The 8558-nt window shown below is 47.2% G+C and overlaps 1 pseudogene; it reads right to left on the reverse strand.

Annotated features, from left to right (window-relative positions):
• Positions 1-2506: 2506 nt before the first annotated feature.
• Positions 2507-5541, reverse strand: LOC102430999 (annotated as a pseudogene).
• Positions 5542-8558: the final 3017 nt, after the last annotated feature.

Consider the following 8558-nt stretch of genomic DNA (forward strand, 5'->3'; position numbering starts at 1 on the left):
TGTTGGGGCCTGACTGCAGTGGTGTTTGGCAGGGAAACGCAGTGAGTTATCACAGAGCATTCCCTCCAGCGCTGGGTCATGCAAATATTTATTGCGAGCGTTAAATAATAAATGGAACAGCCTGCCCAATGGTAAATCTGTCATGTTTGGTTTCAGCCAGGAGTTGTGATGGCTCCGGAATTGCCGCCGGTTCCACTGCCTCCGCCTGCCCTCTGGAGGGGCAAGGCAAACAGCCCAGTTCTCCAGGGCGGAATCAGCAGGCTGATTAGACACCTGGAAGCCAGAGGGGCGGCGGGGGATGCGCAGCCAGGCAGGGAAATTGGCAGGTAAGACCAGGCTGCGGCCCCGGAACCCAAGCTGATGAGATGCAGGGCAGGCCTGGGCTCCTGCAGTCACGCTGCCACCACAGTTCTCAAGTCTCGTTGTCCACGTCTTGAGTTCTCTCTCAGTATGTCCCTCAGTGCTGATGTCAGCTTCACTCGGGCTCGCAGGCCAGAGCTGATTGCTTTTGAAAGTGGAGTCAACATTCTGCCTCCTTTTCTAGGCTGAGTGGTGGGTGATGGGAAAGGAAGGAGCCTGTGTGTCAGACACAGAAGCAGTAATGTTTCTGGGGCCCCTGATGTGTAGAACTCAAACACGTGGGCTCTTGAGGTGTCAGATCTGACTTGGAATCCTGACTCTGCCCTTATAAGCTGTGTGATCTTGGACAAGCCCCTTAACCTCCGGGGCCCGAGTTTCTTGAGCTGTGAGGTGGGGGAATGATGGTCCCGTCCACTAGGGTTGCCGTGAGGATTTCTAGTAAATGAGATCATGTAGGTAAAGGGTTTAGCACAGTGTCTGAGACCTGGGGAGTGTTCATGATATGCCAGCCCTCATGGGTCATAATGGTCCAGAGAGGAAATGATCTTGCCCGGAACTACAGACAGGGCTGCTGGGGTCAACCATGCGGGTGTAGTCACATCCGGGGTATGGGGTGAACAGGTGGTCTGGTCACACGGTTACTGAGTGATGGAATTAAGGCTTCAACCTGGGATTTGATGGTTTTCAAGATAATGCTTTCTTCTACCCCTCTCTCCTGTAGGATGGTGGGAAGTGTGGCCTCTATGCCTGACCCCAGTCCTCATGGTCTGGGATTGGTGGTGTGCACACAGTGGTGAGGGGTAGAGTTGGAACCTAGCTAGTGTCAGGCTGTGTGGAGTAACGACACCTCAGAGGATGTGCTTGGCTTGGAATCACTGAGAACCCAAGTGCAAGTGGCTTATACAGTCATGGCAGCCGTTGTTTTACAGAGGGTGGCCTTGTGGTTAGTTCCTTCAGTGGCTTAGTTCTGTAATGGTGAATCCAGTTTCTTTCCACCTGTCTGCTCTTTTTGTCATTTGTAGCAGGTGGCACCTTAGATCACTCAGCCATCCTGACACTGTGGCTTAGACCTTTGGTTCTCAAAGTGGGATCCCCAGACCAGCATCATCAGCATCACCTGGGAACTTGTTATAAATATCAATTACATTCTTGGACCCCACCCTAGACCCACTGAATCAGAAACTCTGGGGTAGGGCCCATAATCTGTCTTTTCATTTTTAAGTGTCACAAATAAGTTTACCTAAAATTAGCTGGTTACATATATTTTAAAAGTTTCAGAACCTCTGTCTGCCAGCATCCGTAAACTAGAATAGGTTGGCATGGAACCTGCAGTCCAACTGAAGAGCATCAAGTGATCGTCTGGGTACTTGCTGAAACATTTCTCTTGTCACCAACACAGTCACGAACAAAACACATCTCTTGCCTGGGTGAGTGGGAAGAATCCCCTTTTACAAGAGCTCCTTAAAGCATCTATGAAGGAGAGCGGTAATATCAGAAGAGTTCCAGCACTTCTGCAACTGAATATAATTCCCCACTCTTCTCTTCTTGATTTAATTTCTGTGGCTCATGAAGACTTATTTCAGTCTTGTTGAGCTTGGGACCAAATGCATATCTGAGGTTTCACAAACTTGTAAAGTCTGAACAGTGGCCTTTTTGCTTCTGGCAGCATTCAAACTAGCATCTGGAAGGGGGCATAGCCAGTCCATCATCTGGTTCAGGGTTGGAGGGTGTATTCCAGGATTCATGGCAGCATTTTCAGTTCACTTCAAATAAAGGAGCTACGATACTGGAGAAGCAGAAGCTATGCTGTGCTGGGATGTCTTTCACATCGGGTGGGAGAAACATGTCACTCACTCATTGCAGTTAGTGGAGCTGCTCTGTTTGGTATTGCAGGGCAGGAGGTGGTCTCCTCTGTTGTGTCCTGAGGCTTTTCATTGAATTATTTAAAAAAATATTCTTACTGATTTCAGAGAGGAAGGGAGAAAGAGATAGAGACATCAATGATGAGAGAGAATCATTGATCAGATGCCTTTTGATACCCCACACTGGGGACCGGGCCCACAACCTGGGCATGTGCCCTTGACCAGAATTGAATCCGGGTCCCTTCAGTCCACAGGCCAACTCTCTATCCACTGAGCCAAACCGACTAGGGCTGGACCCCTGTTTCTTGAAGACTGCCATTACCAATGCTCGAGAACATCTAGAAGCAAGCACAGGTGACGGCTTCAGCAATGTCAGAGACTGCTGTAGACAGAGCGATAACATCTATACATGGGTCTCTTCTAGGCGACCTCCACTGAGCCAGGGCACAAGCTGTGAGGAAGCACGTGAGTTTGGATAAATGATCGGAGAGTTCTAGGGTAAAATGATGGTTCTGTTTCCCATCTTCCCAGAGGTCCTATTACTGTGTCCCCAATAATCATAGGAAAGTCAGGTGTCTGCTTAATAGCCAAAATTTTGAGTAGTTCTACTTCCGTGTGTTTTTCTGAATCTTTCTTTATGGTTTTAAAAGTTGTTTGGATGCTGGAGCCTCTGGCTGGATACTTGCTTCAGTTTTTCTTCTCCTTAAAATTCTCTTTGATGGCTCTGAGTTCTGGGGTCCACGTCCATATCTCTGTGAGGTTTCCCAGTTTACACACTAAGGCACAGCCTGAGTGCATGGACTGTGCCTATGCTTGCATTTTCCAAGCGCATCTGCTGGTGATGGCACTTCACACTTGTTTGGAATCACAGTTAGAAATTTTCCATGTAGCATAAACAGATGTCCCCCGTAATACCAGAGCTGACTGCTGGTCCCTTGTGGTAATTCTTTTGAAACCTGTGGTGTTTGAAATTTTGTGTTCCATATGGAGAGACATTCCTGAGAAGCTGGTAGTGGTGATCCCAGGACCGCTACATGGTCTTGATCCAGGATGCCGAGCGCAACACCATTTTGAGCCTTCCCAGATACTACTGTCTTGAGCAACAGAGATCTCACTCTTCTCTGATTTTGATGATTTTCTGGGTCACTCAAATATATTGGTATCAAGGTTTCATATATGCATCCATCAGGGCTTAATGACGTCGAAGAGGTGAATTTCTGATCCACAGATGCAATAAAACTCTGTTAACAGATCTTCTTGTTTAAGTCAGAGTGTGTATTTGCTTAAGGCACGTGAGTTAAGCGTTTGTACATAAAGTAATTTCCATGTTTTCCAGTAATAAAGATTAAAACAGGATGCCTAGGTACCATGACAAACCATGTCCACTTACTCACTGCTTCCTCAGGATAACAGTTTCAGTTTTCTGCTGGGGCTCTGCAAGCAAGGCCTGTAACCCACACACGGCCCCTTCCCTGGATGGCACCAAGGGGCCATCCTTCGTGTTGAATGTGTCTATGTACCTCAGCTGACAGCATAGCTTTAAATATTTAATCCAGGTTTTCATCTTCATTATTCCATAATCTCAAAACCTTGTTGTCCTGAACAACAGTATACTCTCCGGTTTAGAAGTTGCACACAGCTGGGCGTGTATCATTTGACCTTGTTTTACTGACCAGCTAGCTGCCCAAGGGTTTCTGCTCAGAAACCTAGCAACATTAAGATAACACACACTATTTGCAGTCAATTTCTGACTATAAAAGCAATTAAATTTACAACTAAAATGATAGTCTTCAACACATTTCCTACATTAACAAAAAGACAAATACTGTATGATTCCACTTAAGACAGAGCAGAGTGGTGGCTGCCAGGGGCTGGGGGTGTGGGGAGGCCCTGTTCAGTAGGTGCAAAGTTTCAGTTCTGCCAATGCAAGGAGCTCTGGAGATGGATGGTGGTGATGGCTGCCCAACACGGTGACTGTACTTAGTATCCCGAACTGTCACCTTTAAAAAGACGGTTAAAATAGTAAATGTTATGTTATGTGTATCCTACACCAATTAAAAATATAAGAACTTTAAAAAAATAGTTAAAATGAAAACATAAACAATAGTACGTTTGAAAAATGGATTCCATTATGCCTTTGAACAGGGGCCTGGGAAATTAAGTAAGCTGAGCTGGGATCACGCCCATGCACATCCTCCACTGTGCTCTTATGCAGGGCTTGCAAAATGCAACTCCATTCGGCAGCCCAGGTGAAAACCAAGTGTCATCAGAAGAGTCAAAGCAAGCAAACAGCATAGGGGACTGTTGGCACCCTGTCCCCAAAACTTCAGAGGTGATTGATTATCTAGCTTCTTAAAGAAACAAGAAACTATATTCAGCAGCCCACAAAAAGAATTCCTCTCTACCCCACCATCAGAAGTAAAGCTGCCTAAAAGGTGTGCCTTCAGCTTTGGGCGTGGGGTGTGTAGATTTCCCGGGACCGCACTCTAGGGTTTACAGCACGAAGTTGGCAACAGATGATTCTTAATCAAGATTCCCATTAAGATACCAAGAAAACGAAAAACCCAACAAAACCCCACAAAGCTTTTCCCGAGGGAAGAAGTGTATGGACACAGGGATAAACCAGTCCCTGCCATGTCAGCCGTCCTCTCTCGTCCAAGCAGTCTCCCTTCAGACCCTTCAGTGGGCAGCTGAGCTGACAGAGATCCCAGGAGGGATCTTGGCAAGGCCGTCTCCGAGGTCCGAAGCAGAAGCACAGGTTTCCTTTTCTTTCCGAGTCTGGCCCACGTGCACTTAGACGCTCTGTGCCTACAATTCGGAAATACGCCTCTCTCTCCAGGAAAGCAACCAAGTCACATTCCAGACCTCATTCAGCGAGCTGCGAAGCCACACCGGCTTTCCAAATAGCCCGCTCGCTGCTCACCCCTCTTTTTCTGAGGCTGTGAGAAACCCCAGGCTCCTGCTCTGCCCTCAGCAATGGGGAGACAGCAGTGGGGTGCTCCTGTCCCATCGCCCTCACCTCAGAGAGGACGAGAGTCCTGCTGCTGTCCTTGACTGAAAGCTGGGCTGTTCTGTCGCTCTGCTCCACGCGTAAGAGTCTGTCAGGCCCAACATCCGAGGGTATTGCAGACGACGTGAATTCCTCCTCCAGGGCTGCCTGCTGTCTGGGCAAACCTGTGGACCCCCACACTCCCTCCCACAGGCTTCCTGCTTTGTCTCTCCACGACCTGTATTTGCATACGACCTCCATATAATTCTGGTGGACACTAGACCAGGGATTTTTACCTGTGAGCAGCCAGATAGTAAATGTTTCAGCCATGTAGCCATTCTGTCTCTGTAGCAGCTACTGAACTCTGCTGTTCACTGTGGAAGCAGCCACAGGTAATACGTAAATGAAGGGGAGAGATTTGAAATTCATATAATGTCAAATGTTAGGAAACACTATTATTATACTTTTGATCTTTCTAACCACTTAAAACATGTAAAAGCCATTTTCCTGGGCCACACAAAAGCAGGCGGTGGTCCGGGTTTAGCCAGCACCATGGTTTGCCAATCCTGGCTACGACTGACAAGATTCATCCTTGTAACTGGGAAGGGCCCAGCTTCCCTTGCAACAGAAAGAGCCCCAGTTCCTTAAAAAATTGAGATCTAGTTTACAAAGACGAAGGGGCACGTTACTGTTGTATGTCACCTGCAGCGTTTGGTACAGCAAGCTCCCAGCTTCTGGTCAGCAGAACCATTCTTGCCAAGAATCAACTTACTCAGTGTCTTGCTTTTAGAGTCTAGAGACTGTTTTATTTCTTAGGCAGCTTTTTCATCTTTCCACTGAAGACAGTCTTCATTGTCCTGGAAAATCTTGACATAATCCATTCCGATACCCGAAACTCCAGCTATTAATCCCTGGTGGCATCAGAGCCTGGGAAGGTAACGGTACATGCATCCAGGACAATCTTTCAAGCTCCTGCACTTCCTTTGTGAGTGTCTGAGATGGAGTTCCCTACTGCTGTTTTGTAGACCGGGCAGCTGAGCAATGGAGTATCAAAAAGGTTAGAGACACAGTGTCTAGAGCTACAGTGCAGCTTCCCAGTTCTGTGATTTTTCTGCCAGTTCTCTGGGCTACTCCCTGGAGGGTTGACAATTCTGTGGTCTGGCTGTTAATTTGAGACCCAGCTCTAGCCCTCTGTAAATAAGATGATAGTTAGAAAAATGGAATTCTTTGTTGTTTTCCTCTCTGGAGAATAGGGAGTTGAAGTCTCTGCAGTTTGACATGAGCCAAACTGAATTGTTTCCTCCCAGAATCCACATGTTGAAGCCCTAACCCCTAGTGTGAGGGTATTTGGAGATGGGACCTTTGGGGGGAGATTAGGTTTAGATGAGGTCATGAAGGTGTGGGGCCCTATGGTGGGATTAGTGCCTTTATAAGAGACCTCTGGTCTCTCTGCCATGTGTGGACTGCCAGCCTTCAGAATCTCTGTTGTTTATGCCCCCCACTCTATGGTACTTTGTTGTGGCAGCACAAGATGACTAAGAGCATGGGGCCTGGGCCTGGCCTGTCAGGAATATTAGATTGCTCAGAATGAAGGATGAAAGGTGAAAACTTAAAAGCTTCTCAGTTTGGTGCTCTCCACCCATTATCACTGCCAGTCCCTTTAGTTCAGAATGTGGGTACACCTTGTGTAGAGTTGAGAGGGTTGGAATTCATGGAAGTTACAGTAAAAATAGCATCATAGATCATCACTGTCTTTTTAGAACTTGCTGTAATTATTGCTGAAGCTACAGGAAACCATGGTTTAAGCAAATAGGGGGTGTTTTCCTCCTATAGCAAGACATCTGGAAGTGGTGGCGTTGGGGTTGTTTTTGTGGCCCTGGTTAGCATCCCTGAGACTCACCTGGCCTCCGTCTCAGGCTGGTCTCATGCTGCCTGATATGGCTCTAGCCTCATCTGACAAGGTCTAAAGGCAGGTCTGGGGGGTGACAGGCATGTGGGAGTTCAGACAGTTTCTCCTTGTATTAGTTTTCCAAATCACTCCAAAATGTAGCAGCTTAAAACAACAAACATTTATTCTCTGTGGCCAGGAATTCAGGTGTCCCTCAGCTGTGTGGTTCTGGATCAGGATGTCTCCTGAGGTTTCAGTCAGGATGTTGGCTAGGGCTGCAGTCATCTGAAGGCTTGACTGGGGCTGTGGGACCTGCTCCAAGGTGGATCCCACACACGCCATCAAGTTGGTATTGTCAGCTGGGGCCTCTTCTCCATATGGGACTCTCTCCACAGGGCTGCTTTAGTGTCCTCACAACCTGTCATCATGGTCCCCAGAGGGTGTGATTCGAGAGCACAGGAGGAAGCCATAGTGCCTCTCACGCTCTGATCCTGGAAGTCACACATTGTCACTTCTGCTGTGTCCTGTTCATTACAAGTGAGTCACTACATTTAGTTCACACTCAAGAGGAAGGGAATGAGACTCCACAGTTTAATGGAAGGAGTATCGAAGAATTTGTGCACAAATTTAAAATCACTGCACTCTTTATCAATCTCCCCACCCCTCTCTCTTTTTAGACACAGAGGAAGATCTTTTCCAGAGGGCTCCCTCCCTTACATCTCATTGGCTAGTCCTGGGTCATATCTTCCCCCAAACCAAGGCACTGAGCCAACTTTCCTGAGGTCAGAAACCTTGAACAGAACTGGGGTTCTGTTAGTAAGAAGAATTGGTGTGGGTAGGATGGCTTTGGATGGCTATTGACAATGTCTGCCACAGTACTTTACATATTTGATCTTTAGTTCTAACAACATTGTAAAAGTATGTTTGTTACCCATAATTTGCAAATACGGAAACTATGGTTCAGGGAAGTAATTCCCCTGAGGTCATACAACAAATAGGGTGGGAGGACCAGGCCCATCTAGCTTCAAAGCCACACCCTCTCCACTGTCCCATCATAACGGTGGCTCTATTGGGAGGTGGGTGGATTTCGATGCCCAGGGGACACTTGGCAATGTTTTGAGGTATTTTTGGTTGTCACAACTGAGTGGAGTGGGGAGAGTCCAGGGATGCCCCTGAACATCCTGTGATGCATAGGATAGCCCCACAACAGAGAATTATTTGACCCAAAATTTCGACAGTGTTAAGGTGTTAAGGTTGAGAGCCCCTATATTGGAACAAGTACTTGAAGGGAAGGGATCATGTTATCTCAGTCACTTCTGAATCCTCTGTGCTGAGCCTGGCCCTGACACATTGTAAGTGTCCACATTGTGAGACTCAATGAATGCTGACTGAGTAGATGAGCAAACTTGCCACACGGAATTCCGGAATCCAGGAGGCATAGAATTGGAGAAGTGCAGGA

Source organism: Myotis lucifugus, unplaced genomic scaffold, assembly GCF_000147115.1.
Source record: "Myotis lucifugus unplaced genomic scaffold, Myoluc2.0 scaffold_376, whole genome shotgun sequence".
NCBI lineage: Eukaryota > Metazoa > Chordata > Mammalia > Chiroptera > Vespertilionidae > Myotis > Myotis lucifugus.